The sequence below is a fragment of the Molossus molossus genome, unplaced genomic scaffold (assembly GCF_014108415.1).
Source record: "Molossus molossus isolate mMolMol1 unplaced genomic scaffold, mMolMol1.p scaffold_m16_p_1, whole genome shotgun sequence".
In the NCBI taxonomy this organism is placed as follows: Eukaryota; Metazoa; Chordata; class Mammalia; order Chiroptera; family Molossidae; genus Molossus; species Molossus molossus.
Window position 1 is genome coordinate 241,784,307 of NW_023425344.1, and position 17,148 is coordinate 241,801,454.

Genomic DNA, 17,148 nt, shown 5'->3' on the forward strand with positions numbered 1-17,148 from the left:
TGCCCTGTTTCTGCAATCTGTTATCTTCCTTTTTCTTAGGTTCCTATTTCATTTTGATGTAGTACATCCTTAAGTAGTTCTTTTAGGAATGGTCTGTGGCTGATAAATTTCCTCAATTCTTTCAAGTAAAAAAAATCCTTATTTTGCTCCCCACTTAAATGTTAATTTTGCTGGTTATAGAACTCTAGGCTTATAATCACTGTCACTAAGGAATATGATAAACAGTATTCCTTTGTGTTCTGCTATCTAGTGTAACTAATAAGTGTGATGTCAATATAATTCTCAACTTTTGATGTAGCCTCTATTCTTTTTTATTTTGGAATCTTTTAGGAATTTCTTTTTGTTTTTGGACTTGTGAAGTTTCTTCAAGACATGGCTAGATACGGGTCTTTCTTCATTCATATGGATTAACAGTGGGAAAGACTTTTCAACTTGAAGACTTGGATCTTTCTATAGCTCTGGGGGATCTTCTATTATTTTTTTCCTTCTCTCTAACTTCTCTATTCCCAATCTGAAACTGCTATTTGTTTTGGTGGGGCAGCTCAGTTGGTTAGAGCAATGTCAGGATAAGCCATGGTTGCAGGTTCCATCCCTGGTCAGGGCACATAAAATAATCAACCAATAAATGCATAAATAAGTGGAACAACAGGTCATTGTTTCTCTCTCTCTCTCTGTCTCTGTCTCACGCTTTCTCTCTCTCATTTCCTTTTACATTTCGTTTGCTAATTGTGTGTCTCCTTTACTAGGAGGTGAGCACTGCAAGAACAGGAGTCTTGCCTAACTTGATCACCCCTAAGCACCCCAAAGAGCATCTCACACATAATAGGTTCCCAATAAATAGTTGTTGAATGAATGAATGAATGCTCACACCTCTGTGCTCTCTTTTCCTTTCCTTACTAAAGACAGTGTGGAGAGAGTGGGGGATTAAATGCTGAGAGGAATAATACCCTCTCCCACACAGAAGAAGATGACAAAACAAGCAAGGGAGGCACTGGATTGTGAAGAGAGAGAACGAATGCATAATGGCACATTTAAATACTGGTCATCTCTTTGCAGCTATGAGAGAGCATGACTAAACAAAGATATTCAAGTATAATTGTTTCTAGACATTACTCTCCTTTTATGGACCAAAAAAGACTCCAGGTTTTTTGTTGTTGTTGTTGTTGTTGTTTGTTTAGTGTTTTTTTATTCCTCACCCGAGGATATTTTTCCACTTATTATCAGATAGGGAGGGAGAGAGGGAGAAAGAGAGACAGAGAGAAACATCAATGTGATAGAGCCACATCAACTGGTTGCCAACCGTATGACCCCACCAGGGCCGGGACGAACCGCAACCGAGGTACGTGCCCTTGACCAGAATCAAACCTGTGACTCATTGGTCTGTGGGCCAATGCTCTAACCTCTGAGGGAAACCGGCCAGGACTAGAGGACTCTAGTCTTGCCTACTCAGTTTCTTTCTCCCCCTCACCCTCCAAGACAGTGTAAAGAAGGGTGTCAGAAATGTCCTTTTGAACTCTTATAATGCAGAATCAGGAGAAAATGAGGAGGGGGAGAAGGACAAGAGGCTCAAGATACTGTGTGGAACATTTTCTGAACAGTTGAAAAGAAAGGAGTGCTAAGAGTTACATTGTATGAGGAAAGTAGAAGGAAAAATAAAGGAGAACTTTAAGGATTGCTATAGTCTATGTATCCCCTTTAGAATATCTGAAAAATTGAAATAAAAAACTAGTAATTTTGAAATGGCTTTTAGGTGACAAATGATATATCTCAATTGGCATCTCTGAGCCTGGACCAGATGGTGAATGACTGTTGTTTGGACCATTTACATTAAATGTAAGTAATAAAAGGCAGAGGTTGTCATGTTAGAGTTTTTTGTTGTTGTTGTGTTTTTTTTTTTAAATCCAACTGCCCTGGTCAAGTAGTTCAGTTGGTTAGAGTGTCATCCCATATGCCAAGGTCTCGGTTAGATCCCTGGTCAGGGCACATAAGAGAACTAACGAATGAGTGCGTAAATAAGTGGAACAACAAATCGATGTTTCTCTCTCACACTCTCCCTTTCTCTCTCTCTCAAAGCAACAAAAACTAAAATAAATAAAAATAATTTTTAAAAAAATCCAACTATATACTATCCAAAAGAAACCCACTTTAAAGAAGATGACATAACCCTGGCCGGTTTGGCTCAGCAGTAGAGCGTTGGCCCTCGGACCAATGAATCGCGGATTCAATTACAGCCAAGGGCACCTACCTTGGTTGCAGTTCGTCCCCAGCCCTGGTCTGGGTTGTGCAGAAGGCAACCAATCGATGTGTCTCTCTCACATCAATGTTTCTCTCTCTTTCCCTTTCTCTCCCTCCCACTCTGTAGATAAATTGAAAAATATCCTCTAGTGAAAATTTTTTAAAAATTAAAATAAATAGCTTTGGCCGGTTTGGCTCAGCGGTTAGAGCGTCGGCCTGTGTTCCGGAGAGACCTGGGTTCGGTTCCCGCTAAGGGCATGTACCTCGGTTGCAGTTTGTCCCCGGCCCTGGTTGGTTGTGCGGGTGGTGACCACTCGATGTGTCCCTTTCACATCGATGTTTCTCTCTCTCTCTGTTCCTCTCTCTTCTTTCCACTCTACCTGAACAGAGAATGGAAAAATGTCCTCGGGTGAGGATTATAAAAAAAAATTAAAAAATTAAAATAAATAAAAAGAAAAAGAAGATGATATGGCCTTGGCTGATGTTGCTCAGTTGGTTGAGCATTATCCCATATACCAAAAGGTCACTAGTTCGATTTCTGGGCAAGGGCACCTGCCTGGTTTCCAGCTCAATCCCCAATAGGGGGCATGCAGGAGGCAGCTGATTGATGTTTCTCTCTTTCATCAATGTTTCTGTCTCTCTCTCCCTTCCTCTCTAAGTCAATAAAAGCATATTTCAAAAAAAACCAAGATGAAGGTATAGAGCCCTGGCTAGGTAGTTCAGTTGGTTAGAGCGTTGGCCTCATATGCCCAGGTTTCAGGTTCAGTCCTCAGGGCACATCAAGAATCAACCAATGAACGCACAAATAAGTAGAACAACAAACTGATGTTTCTCTCTCTTCCTCTCTCCCTTCCTCTCTCTCTAAAATCACATTTAAACAATAAAATAAAGATGAAATTATAGATAGACTAAAAGTAAAAAGATAAAAAAAAGATATACCACGTACAGAAAGCTGGAGTGGCTATACCGTTGTTGCTGGTGGAAATTGTGTTCTTTCTTGGGATTGTGAGGAAAGCATTTCAAGGACCCACGCATGGGAGATTGTGGTGTGGCAAGATTTATTCAGGAAGGCTTTCCCTGGCTTTCCAATGTCCCATCTCCATCTGTCCTGCCATGAGTAAAGCTCAATCTTGTCCTCATCAAGGCCAAAACAAAGGCCAGTGCCCAGAGTTTCTGTTGCATATTAAAGCTTGGTCCTTTGGAGCCTGCCCAGTCTGCCTCAGGCCCTGGTAGCTGTTAGACCCAGAGGGTCACAGGTTCCCAGGCAACAGAGTGTATGTTTCTATTATAGGATAGGAGAAGGGCCTCATCTCCCCCAGTTGCTCATGGAAGTGGGGTTGTTGGAGTACTGCTGGAATAAGAATTTCTAGAGGCCCCACAGGAAGATGACATATAGTCGAAAGATTTCTTTATGTGGGATTACACCCCTAGCTTTCCTAAATCCCATTTTCCTTAGTCCAGGTGAGTTAGCAATGAAGCCAAGCTACTGAAAGACGTAGAGACAAACGGCAAAGGGAACATCCTGACCATGTTCAAACCCCTGGCTCTCACTGTGCCTGAAACTCTGTCCTTGAGTTCTGAGACACTTTTAATTTAATTTAATTTAATTTAATTTAATTTAATTAATTTATTTATTTTTGTTAATCCTCACCAGAGGATATTTTTCCATTGATTTTTAGATAGAGTGGAAGGGAGGGAGGGAAAGAGAGAGAGAAAGAAATATCGATGTGAGAGAGTCACATCGATTGGTTGCCTCCTGCACAACCCCAACCAGGGCCAGGGATCAAACCTGCAACGCAGGTATGTGCCCTTGACTGGGAATTGAACCAGAGGCCCTTCGGTCCACGGGCCAACCTCTAACCTCTAAGCCAAACCAACCAGGACTCACTCTTTATTTTCTTTATGATAAATCTCACTTTTGGTTTAAACTAATGGAGTTATGTTTCTATCTCTTGCAACCAAAGGAATTTCAATGAAGACTATGTTAGTCATCTTTTTTCCCCCTCAGGTTTTCCCCCACTTTTTAATTAATTAATTTATTTATTTTTGAGAGAGAGAGAGAGACAGCTATTTGTTGTTACACTTATTTATGCATTCACTGGTTGCTTCTTGTATGTGTCCTGACAGTGGATCGAACATAAAACTTTGGCATATGGGGGCAGTGCTCTAACCAGCTGAGCTACCCAGCCATAGCATCCCCTGCTTTTTATTATTTTTATTTTTTTAATATATTTTTTTTTTTATTTTTTAGAGAGATTGGAAGGCAGATGGGAAGAGAGAGGGGAACATTGATGAGAAACATCAATCAGCTGCCTCCTACATGCCCCCTACTGGGGATCGAGCCCACAAACCAGGTATGTGCCTTTATTGGAATTGAACTGGTGACCTCTCGGTGTTTGGGATGATGTTCAACCAACTGAGCTACACAGGATAAGGCCCTCACCAACTTTAAAGTTATAAAAAACAGTTAACAAGAAATGCTGAAGTAGGCTAAGAGAGAGCTCAGTAAGAGACAAATGCAGCTAGATTAATCCTAATTCAGAAAAGTTTTGCCTGGAGTGCAGCTGATGTGAGAAGCTAGCATTTTAGGCCTTTCTCTATGACAAAACCCTTAAATTACTTTTGACAGTGTCGGTAAATCTAACTCCAGATTCAGCCACAACACAATTAAGCTCCACACCCCGCACCCCTACCCCAGGAGGTGGCACTTTTAGCTTCCCGAATTACAGGCACAACCTTCTTTTTCAAGTCACAAAAGACTAGCACTGTTAACTCAAATCTCTGCAATATTCAATAAAGGGCTTAGTGGGCCCTGCATTCAATGTATTCTCAGTGACCTACAATGCAGGACCTTCCTGCTGCAGTTATGTAAGCTGCAGCCTAGAGATCAAGTTTTTTGAGCTCTGTGTATACAATGAAAAAGAAAGGTACGCTCGCCTACTTAGTTTTTTCATGTGGTTTTTATAAATGTTCATGTTCTAAATAGACTGGTGTTAGAGTTCTAGACAATTATATAATGTATTAAGACTGCACTACCCCCAGCTCAAATATCTTGAATTTTCTCCTCTCTAGAAACACACATCTAATTGCCATTCAAGGACCAAAGGTCTTTGAGAAAAGCAGTGCTTCTCCCTGAGTCTATTTGTGGCTGTCTTTACAAGTGTAGGACCTCAAAGATAGAAACTCAGATAAGCAAGCAGCAAGATCAGAAGGGATGCCAAGGTGGGGAAAACATTCAGTTATGCAACTGGTAACATCAGTAACACACTTTTGAATTGACAGCACAGTGGTAACATAAGATCCAACAAAAGCTGCAGGCCATGATTACAAAGAATCCTGAGAAAGAACTCTTTCAGGCAGTTCAAAAACCTTGGTTCCCAAGTTCACTATTGTGCAAAATTTTCTTTAAGTTGATTATTTTATCAAAAATTATGTCATTTGAAACAAAAACACTATTGTGAGGGCTAATAAAAATATTAATACTTTTTCCTCCCACCTTCTAAGTTCTTCTGGCTGGGCCAATAACCAAACTAACAGACAGATTAATAGGAGAAAATCAAAGTTTAATACATAAGCATGGGGAATTCACAAAGACGTGATAAACCCATGAAAATTCTCAAGCCGGTGAGGCAACTTGGGGTATATAAAACATTTTGAACAAAGGAGAAAAGGTGGGTAAAGGGGTATTAGATTTCGGAAGTGATCGTGGGCATTTATGGGTAGATAAGGCAGAAAGAGTGGCACACACGTGGCAGGCAAGTTCCCCCTAGGTGACCCAGAAACAATGGAACACGGGAGGTATCTAGCTAACAGGAAGCTGCCTGAAACCCTCTTGTTTACCATACTTAATTCAAAGTAGGCTAAGGCAGCATCCTAAAATCTCCTTCCGGAAGCAGGTGTCTATCTGAATCTCTAGGGTAGAAAGGCAGGGAGGGTCAAAGATTCTTTCTGAGTCTCTTGTTTCTTAACAAACAGCTTGAAATCAATATCCCAAAAAGCAGTTTCAGGGTAGCAGAATTTTGGTCTCTCCACTGTTAAAACTAAGAACAGTTTTAGTTTTCTTACATCACTTTTTTGTTTTTGAACTTGACATCCTCTTCCTCTCCTAAACTACATCCAAAAATTCATCAATGTATTTCTAGTATGCTGGATTAAAAAAAAAAATTTTCTAGTATGTTGAAGCAAAAATGTTCAAAGGTCAGACATCAGCACTATCATTTACTAGCTGCAGAGGCTCAGACAAATAAAGTAATAATATTTCTTTTCAAATGCTGATGTGGAGGTTACATGAGATAGTATATGTATCAGTTAAGGTTACTTGGATAAATGTCAAGGAAAACCTAATGATAAGTGAAATTGATTGGCTCACATAATTGGAAAGACCAGAGGTAGGACTAATTTCAGGTGAAGCCTAATTAAGCATTGATTTTAAAAATTCTAAATGTTCTAAGTTAAATTACAGTGGCTAGAGAGAGAAAGAGACAGATCTGTTACTCTATTAATAGATGCTGAACAACTAACAAAAGACTTCTCACATTCCTGGTTTGCCTGTTGGAATTTCGGATAATTTCCAGGTGGCTATTTCCACAGATTACTTTAGCCAGGCACCAGCAACCTCCAGCAGCCTCTGCTTATTTACTCGTGGGATTGCCAGACTGCTGCCTCATCCAATCCACAGGAGTGGACATTTCTTGAGGCAGAATGGCACATTCGAAGAAATCTGGGTGGCACAGGGGAGGTGCTTGCCTGTCAGTCTAGCCTGGTTAAAATCCCAGACAAAGAATTCCCTCTCTCTTGTTCACTCTGTGCTCTTGCTCTCTTGCTTTGTGACCCACACTCGCCTGTGCTCACATAGTCTCTCTCCATAGCCACGTGGCCTTAAGCAGCCACATGGCCCATGGCTGTGCAGACCCCACACACAGTGGACTATAGCTGGGAACACAAGCTAAGTTAGCCAGATGCTGGGCTGGACTGGACTTTCATATGGAGCAGAAACTATGGGCAGTAGCCTTAATTCTGGCCCTGCTGAAGACAAGATTGGACTTTTGCCATGGTGGGATAGACAGAGATAGGATCTTGGAGGGGAAACCTCGTAATTTTACATCACCAGTAAAGTTTTTCACAAAACCCCATCATCCCATAGGGGCCTCTGGAAATCCTCTTTCTCTCAATTCCCCAAGAACTCCACTTCCACTGATAACAGAAATGGATGAGGGACCAAGACAACGTGTAAGAATGTGCCTTGAAGTACATTGCCAAGTAAATTGAGGTAAATTGCATCTCTAGGTTTCAGAGGATTAAGGATTGGCTTGTACCCTTGTTAACGAGATGTTCAGAATGTTCTATAGCATCTTAAATACTTGATATTATATTACCATTACTCATCCTTGCTTTCTATATAGTTTAGGGTTTATGTATCTATAAATCAAATGATTTAGCTTTGTTTTTTGTTTGTTTTTGTATTTCACAGCATTTTATTTATTTATTTATTTATTTATTTTTTACTGCCATTATCTCATTTTATTTATTTATTTTATTGTTGAAAGTATTACAGATGTCCCCCTTTTTTCCCCATTCACCCCCTCCTTCTCACCCCCTACCCCCCACCTTCCCAAGTTTAGTGTCTGTGTCGATTGGTTGTACATACATGCATATAAGTTGTTTGGTTTATCTCTTCCCACCTCTCCCACCCCCATCCCTCTGAGGTTTGTCAGTCTGTTTCGTACTTCCATGATTCTGGATCTCTTTTGGTAGAAACTTTATTTTGTTCATTATGTTCCAAAAATAAGTGAGATCATGTGGTATTTGTCTTTCTCTGACTGGCTTATTCGCTCAGCATAATACTCTCCAGGTTCCTCCATGCTATTTCAAAGGGTAAGAGATCTCTCTTTCTTACAGCTGCATGGTATTCCATTGTGTAAATGTACCACAGCTTTTTTATCCACTCATCTACTGATGGACACTTGTGCTGTTTCCAGATCTTAGCAATTGTAAACAGTGCTGCTATGAACATAGGGACACATATTCCTCCCTGACTAGTGTTTCAGGCTTCTTAGGATATATTCCAAACAGAGGGATCACTGGGGTCAAATGACAGTTCCATTTTTAATTTTTTGAGGAAACATCATATTGTTTTCCACAATGGCTGCACCAGTCTGCATTCCCTCAGCAATGTACTAGAGTTCTCTTTTCTCCACATACTCACTAGCACTTGTTTGAGGATTTGTTGATGCCCACCATTCTGGCAGGTGTGAGGTGATATCTCATAGTCATTTTAATTTGCATCTCTCTGATGGTTAGAAATGTTGAGCATTTTTTCATGTCTCCTGGCCATTTGTATGTCCTGTTTGGAGATGTTTCTATTCAGGTCCTCTGCCCATTTTTTTTTTTTTAATCCTCACCCGAGGATATTTTTTCATTTATCATCAGATAGAGTGGAAGGGAGGGAGAGAGAGGGAGAGAGAGAAACAGCTATGTGAGAGAGACACATCAACTGGTTGCCTCCCACATGACCCCAGGGCTGGGGACAAACTGCAACTGAGTTATGTGCCCTTGACCAGAATCTAACCTGTGATTCTTTGATTTGCAGGCCAACGCTCCAACTGCTGAGCCAAACTGGCTAGGGCTCTGCCCGTTTTTAAATGGATTGTTTGTCTTCCTTTTGTTGAGTTGTATGAGTACTCTACATATTTTAGATATTAACCCCTTGTCCAACGTATTGTTGGCAAATATGCTCCCACAGAGAGAGTTCCCTTTTCATTTTATCGTGCAGACGCTTTTAAATTGGATATAGTCCCATTTATTAATTTTTTCCTTTGTTTCTCCTGCTCTAGGTGATGTATCAGTGGAAATTCCAATATATATGATGTCTGAGATGTTTCTGCCTACATTTTCTTCTAGGATTTTTTTTTTTTTTTATCCTCACCCGAGGACATTCTTCCATTTTTTGTTCAGATAGAGCGGGAGGGAGAGAGAGGAAGAGAGAGAGAGAGAAACATCGATGTGAAGGGACACATCGAGTGGCCGCCACCCACACGACCAACCAGGGCCGGGGACAAACTGCAACCGAAGTACGTGCCCCCAGCGGGAACCGAACCCAGGTCTCTCTGTACCGCAGGCCGACGCTCCAACCGCTGAGCCAAACTGGCCAGGGCTCTTCTAGGATTTTTATAGTTGCATGGGTTACATTTAAGTCTTTTATCCATTTTGAGTTTATTCTTGTATATGGTGTAAATTGCTGGTCTAGTTTCATTTTTTGCATATAGCTGTCCAATTTTCCCAGCAGTATTTATTGAAAGACTGTCTTTTCTCCATTGTATGCTCTTGCCTCCTTTGTCGAATATTAATTATGCATACTGTCTTGGGTTGATATCTGGGTTCTCTGTTCTGTTCCATTGATCTATATGTCTGTCTGTGTGCCAGTACCAGACTATTTTGATTATGATGGCTTTGTAGTATAACTTAATACCTGGTATTGTGATCCTTCCCACTTTGTTCTTTTTCAAAATTGCTGTGGCTATTTGGAGTTTTTTATGGTTCCATATAAACTTTTGGAATATTTGTTCTAGATCTGTGAAATATGCCATTGGTACTTTAATAGGGATGGCATTGAATCTGTAGATTACTTTGGGTAGTATGGGCATTTTAATGATGTTGATTTTTCTGATCCATGAACATGGTATATGTTTCCATTTTTTTATATCTTCCTCGATTTTATTTTTCAATGTTCTGTAGTTTTCTGAGAATAGGTCTTTTACTTTCTTGGTTAAGTTTATTCCTAGGTATATTTGTTGTTGTTGTAGTTTTCTGAGAACAGGTCTTTTACTTTCTTGGTTAAGTTTACTCCTAGGTATATTTGTTGTTGTTGTTGGAATAGTAAATGGGATTGTTTTATTTTTGTTTGTTTTCCTTTCTGAGTGTTCATTATTGGTGTATAAGAATACCATCGAGCCCTGGCCGCTTTGGCTCAGCGGTTAGAGCATCAGCCTGCGGTCCAGAGAGACCCGGGTTCGATTCCCGCTAAGGGCATGTACCTCAGTTGCAGTTTGGTCGTGTGGGTGGCAACCACTCGATGTGTCCCTTTCACGTCGATGTTTCTCTCTCTCTCTCTCTCTCTCTCCCACTCTATCTGAACAAAATAAAAAATAAATTAAAAAAAAAAAAGTCCTCGGGTGAGGATAAAAAAAAATAATAATAATAATAAAAAAAGAATACCATCGAGCCCTGGCTGGTTTGGCTCAGCAGTTAGAGCATCAGCTTGCGGTCCAGAGTGGACCCAGGTTCGGTTCCCGCTAAGGGCATGTACCTCGGTTGCAGTTTGTCCCCGGCCCTGGTTGGGTCGTGTGGATGGCAATGACTCGATGTGTCCCTTTCACGTTAATGTTTCTCTCTCTCTCCCTCCCACTCTATCTGAACAAAAAATGGAAAAATGTCCTGGGGTGAGGATGAAAAAAAAAAAAAAGAATGCCATTGATTTCTGAATGATAATTTTGTACCTGCTACTTTGCCAAATTCATTTATTAAATCTAGTAGATTTTTAATGAAATCTTTAGGGTTTTCTATGTACACTATCATGTCATCTGCAAATAATGACAGTTTCACTTCCTCCTTTTTAATTTGGATCCTTTTTATTTTTTCTTCTTTTCTAATTGCTGTGGCTAAGACTTCTAGTACTATATTGACTAAGAGTGGTGAAAGTGGGCATCCCTGTCTTGTTCCTTTTCTTAAGGGAAATGCTTTTAGGTTCTGCTCGTTGAGTATGATGTTGGCTGTAGATTTTTCATATATGGCCTTTATTATGTTGAGATATGATCCATTTCCACATTGGTGAGCGTTTTTATCAGAGATGGGTGCTGGAGCCCTGGCCAGTTTTGCTCAGTGGTCGGAGTGTCGGCCTGCGGACACAGGTTCGGTTCCCACTATGGGCAAGTACCAAAAAAAAGAAAAAAAGGAAATGGGTGCTGGATTCTGTTGATGCTTTTTCAACATCTATTGATATGATCATATAGTTTTGATATTTCCTTTTGTTTATGTGGTGTATCACATTTATTGATTTGTGAATATTGTACCAGGCTTGCATCTCTGGGATGGATCCCACTTGGTCATGGTGAATAATTTTTTAATGTATTGCTAGATCTTATATGCTAATATTTTGTTCAGGATTTTGGCATCTATGTTCATCAGATAGTGCTGGCCTCATAAAAAGAGTTTGGAAGTCTTCCTTCTTCTTGAAATTTTTGGAATAGTTTGAGGAGAATGGGTGTTAGTTCTTCTTTGAATGTTCAGTAAAACTCCCCCATGAAGCCATCTAGGCCTGGGCTTTTGTTTGCTGGAAGTTTCTTGATTACATCTTCAATTTCCCTACTTGTATTTCATCTGTTCAAGTTTTCTGTTTCTTCCCGGTTCAGTTTTGGGAGACTGTGTGATTTTAGAAATTTGTCCATTTTATCTAGATTGTTCAATTTGTTGGTGTATATTTGTTCATAATATATATTTTTTTAATCCTCACCCGAGGACATTTCTTCTATATTTTGTTCAGATAGAGTGGGAGGGAGAGAGAGAAAGAGAAACATCGATGTGAAAGGGACACATTGAATGGCTGCCACCCACACGACCCAACCAGGGCCGGGGACAAACTGCAACTGAGGTACATGCCGTTAGTGGGAACGAACCCGGGTCTCTCCAGACAGTAGGTCGACGCTCTAACCGCTGAACCAAACCGGCCAGGGCCATAATATTTTGTTAACAATCCTTTGTATTCTGTGGTGTCAACTGTTATTTTTCCTGTTTTGTTTCTGATTTTGTATATTTGGGCCCTCTCTCTTTGTTTCACAGTGAGTCTGGCTAAGGGTTCATCAATTTTGTTTATCTTTTCAAAGAACCAGCTCTTTGTTTTATTGATCTCTTGAATTGTTTTTTTTAGTCTTGATGTCTTTTATTTCTTCTCTGACCTTTACTATTTCTTTCATCCTACTTGTTCTAGGTTTTTCTTTTTGTTTACTTTCTAGTTTTTTAAGTTGTAGGGTTAGGTAGTCAATTAGAAAAAAAATTTTTTTCTTGAGATAGACCTGTAGTGCTATGAAATTCCCTCTCAGGACTGCTTTTGCTGCCTCCCATAGATTTTGTGGTGTTGTGTGTTCATTTTCATTGATTTCCAAGAAGATTTTTATTTCTTCCCTGATATCCTTGGTAACCCATTCATTGTTTAATAACATGCTGTTTAGCCTCCATGTGTTTGGATGTTTTTGAGTGTTTTTATTGTAATTGATTTCTAGTTTCATGCCATTGTGATCTGAGAAGATGCTTGACATGATTTCAATCTTCTTGAACTTGTAGAGACTTAGTTTGTGTCCTAACATGTGGTCTGTCTTTGAGAATGTCCCAAAGAATTTTAATTCTTTGAGAAGAATTTAAATTCTGCAGTTTTGGGGTATAATTCTCTGCAAATATCTATTAAATCCATTTGATTTAGTGCATCATTTAGAGTCTCTGTTTCTTTGTTAATTTTTTGTCTAGAGGATCTGTCCCGTGATGTCAAAGTCCCCTGCTATGATTGTATTGCTGTAGATTTCTCCTTTGAAATCCTCCAGAAGTTTTAAAATATATTTTAGTATTCCTCTATTGGGTGCATACATATTTACCAAAGTTATATCCTCCTGTTGGGTAGACCTTTTCAATATTATGTATTGGCCTTCTTTGTCTCTAGTTATGGCCTTCATTTTGAAGTCTATTTTTTATCAGATGTGAGTATGGCTACCTCAGATTTTTTTCCTTCCCATTTGCTTGGAAATTTTTTTTTTTATCCCTTCACTTTCAACCTATGTGAGTCTTTTGTTGTGAGGTGGGTCTCTTGTAATCAACATATATATGAGTCATACTTTCTTATCCATTCAGCTACTCTGTGTCTTTTGATTTGAAGTGTTTAATTAATTTACATTTAAGGTTATTATTGATATGTAATTACTTATTGCGATTCCTATTTATTATGCTTATGTTCATCTCCCTATTTTTTCTGCTTATTACAGCAGAACTTTATAAATTTCTTGCAGTGCTGGTTCGGTGTTAATATATTCCCTTAGCCTTTTTTTGTATGGGAAGCTCTTTATTTCACCTTCCATTTTGAATGATAGCCTCACCAGATAGAGTTGTCTTGGATTCAGATCCTTGTTGTTCTTTTTCTTATCCTCACCCGAGGACATTTTTCCATTTTTGTTCAGATAGAGTGGGAGGGAGGGAGAGAGAGAGAGAAAAAAAACATCAACATGAAAGGGACACATCGAGTGGCTGCCTCCTGCATGACCCCAACCCGGGCCGGGGATGAATCGCAACTGAGGTACGTGCTCTTGGCCAGAATCAAACCCATAAATCATTGGTCTGTGGGCTGACACTCTAACAGTTGAGCCAATCCAGCCAGGGCAGATCTTTGTTTTTCATTACCTTGAATACTTTATGCCATTTCCTTCTGGGCCTGTATTGTTTCTGTTGAGAAATCAGCTGATAGCTTTCTGGGGGTTCCTTTGTAGGAAACCTGTTGCTTATCTCAATAAGATAACCTGTTGCTTGCTACAGGATTCTCTTTTTGTCTTTAACTTTTGGCATTTTAATTATGATGTGTCTTGGTGTGGGCCTCTATGGGTTCTTCTTGCTTGGGGCTCTCTGTACTTCTTAAACTTGTATGCTTTTTACCAAGTTAGGGAAGTTTTCTGTCATTATTTCTTCGAATATATTCTCTAACCCTTGCTCATTTTCTTCTTCGGAACTCATATGATGCGGATGTTATGTTTCAATATTGTTCCCACAGTTCTCTTAAACTGTCTTCCTGTTTTTTAATTGTTTTTTCTTTTGGTCCTCTGATTGGGTGATTTTTTTTCTACCCTGTCTTCTAATTCGTTGATCCAATCCTCAGCTTCCTCTATCTGCTGGTTATTCCTTCCAACGTGTTCTTTATTTCTGCTATATTGTTCTTTATTTCTACTTAGTGGTGTTTCATTTCCAATTGGTTTCTTTTTTTTTTTTTTTAATCCTCATTGTTGGATGTAAAATGTATTACAGATGTTCCACATTTTCCCCCCATTGACCCCCTCCTCCCCACTCCCGCCCCCCTCCCGCCTTTTCCCACACTATGGTCTGTGTCTATTGGTTATGCATATAAGTTCTTTGGTTTATTTCTTCCCACCCCCCAACCCCTTTCCCTTTGAAGTTTGTCAGTCTAGTCATGAATTTGTACTTCTTAATCTCTTCACCTTTTTCACCCATTCCCCCACCCCCCTCCCAACTGGCAACCAACAAAATGTTCTCTGTATCTATGAGAATGTTTCTGTTCTACCTGTTCATTTTGTTTGTAGATTCCATTGTTGATAGATATGTATTCATTGCCATTTTGTTTGTTCATATAGTTTATCTTTTTCTTCAAAAAGACCCTTCATCATTTCATATAATAACAGTTTGGTGGTGATGAACTCCTTTAACTTTTTCTTGTCTGGGAAAGTTTTTATATGGCCATCAATTCTAAATGACAGCTTTGCAGGATAGAGTAATCTTGGTTGTAGGTTCTTCCTTTTCATCACTCTGAATATTTCTTGCCACTCCCTTCTGGCCTGCAAAGTTTCTTTTGAGAAATCAGCTGACAGCCTAATGGGAACTCCCTTGTAGGTAACTAGCCGCCTTTCTCTTGCTGCTTTTAAGATTCTCTCTTTGTCTTGAACCTTTTGCATTTTGATGATGATGTGTCTTGGTGTGGGCCTCTTGGGGTTCATCTTGTTTGGGACTCTCTGTGCTTCCTGGACTTGTATGTCTGTTTCCTTCACCAAGGTAGGAAAGTTTTCTGCCATTATTGTTTCAAACAGGTTTTCGATTTCTTGTTGTCTCTCTTCTCCTTCCGGCACCCCCAAGATGCGAATGTTGGCACGCTTGAGGTTGTCCCAGAGGCTCCTTACACTATCCTCATTTTTTTGGATTCTTTTTTCTTTTTGCTGTTCTGATTGGGCGTTTTTTGCTTCCTTATATTCCAAATTGATGGTTTGCTCCTTGGATTTACATACTCTATTATTGAAGCTGTGTAAATTATTCATTTCAGTTATTGCCTCCTTCAATTCTAACTGTGCATCCATGATTTCTAACTGGTCCTTTTTTATGCTCTTGATGCCCTTCCTAAGTTCACTGAGGTTCTCACTAAGTTCACTGAGCATCCTTATACGCAGTATTTTGAACTCAGCATCTGTTAGGTTTCTTATCTCCATTTCGCTTAGTTTTTTTATTGGGGTTCTGTTCTGTTCATTTGGGACCTGTTTCTTTGTCTCCTCATTTTGGCTGCCTCCCTGTGTTTGTTTCAGCGTATTACTTAATGAGAGGTATGGGGCTCGCTGAGACCAGATGCTGCTTGTTTGAAAGAATTTAGGAAAAACCTGAAGCAGGATCCAAGACAGGCAAATCCTATGGTTAAGTAAGTGGCAACAGCTTGGGTGGGCTTGAAAGTTGGGTGGGGCGGGGCCTCAGGGAGTCTCCAGGGCCGGGCTACCAGTGTGAGCCAGGTTGCTGGGGTCCCAGATATGGCGACTGTCTGCTGCCCCAGGGAAGGGCTCACCAAAGGAACAAAGGCCTCTTACAGCACGTTTGTCCCAGAGAAAGCCCCCTCTCCAGCCCTCGCTCCAGTGCCAAACACTCAGTTCTTCCCTGTATGTCTCTGATGCCCCTGGAGCTGCCTCCCCTCCAAGCTTAGAGGGAGAGAGTCCCATAAGTTCGTGTGCGGGCCCTTTAAGGAGCTGCCTGGGGCTCCAGCCGCGTCAGCTTTCCCTGAGCCTCAGTTCCTGCTGGTTTTTCCAGCCAGAAGTTATGGGGATTCTCTTCCTGGTCTTTTTATTTATTTATTTATTTTAATATTTTTTCTTTATTGATTTTAGAGAGAGAGGAAGGGAGAGGGAGAGAGAGATAGAAACATCGATGAGAGAGAACATCAACTGGCCGCCTCCTGCATGCCCCTCACTGGGGATCAGGCCCACAACCTGGGCATTTGTCCTGACCAGAAATCAAACCAGCGACCTCTTTGGTGCATTGGTTGATGCTCAACCACTGAACCACACCGGCCGGGCCCAATTGGGTTATTTTTATTATTTCTATATCTTTATTCATGCTGTTGAGCTTCCTCATAATCCATACTTTGAACTCTACCTTTGATAACTTGCCTAATTCCATTTCATTTATCCCTTCTTTTTTTTTTTTTTTATCCTCACCCGAGGACATTTTTTTTCCATTTTTTGTTCAGGTAGAGTGGGGGGGAGAGAGAGGAACAGAGAGAGAGAGAGAAACATCGATGTGAAAGGGACACATCGAGTGGCTGCCACCCGCACAACCAACCAGGGCCGGGGACAAACTGCAACCGAGGTACATGCCCTTAGCGGGAACCGAACCTGGGTCTCTCAGGACCGCAGGCTGACACTCTAACCGCTGAGCCAAACTGGCCAGGGCTCATTTATCCCTTCTTTTGTAGAATTCTCTTGTTCTTTCATTTGGGATTTGTTTCTTTGTTTCACCATTTTTGCTGTCTCGGTAGTTTTTGGAGCCTGCCAAATTTCCCCTGTGGGTGTCTGTGTTCTGCTGGTTGTGGCTCCCTCTACTGGGTTTGGATGAGTACAGAAGGGACCATGCTAAACACCAATGTCTATTCTTTCCTGGGTAGAGTCGCAGGCCAAGCAAGGATTCAATTATCCTAGAGCTTTTGCCTGCAGGTTATTAGTGTCATTTACTTAATGAGCCTCAGGTTGTAGCTCTCAGCTGAATGAAAATCCCTCTGGTGCAGATAGTAAATGGACTTCCATTGCGTGGGGCAATTGCTTTCCCCTGGGTTAAAGTTGCTTTGATAAGAAAGTGGGTTATTGGCTCAGCACAGGGGTCTAGGCCTCTGACTTCAAAACTCAG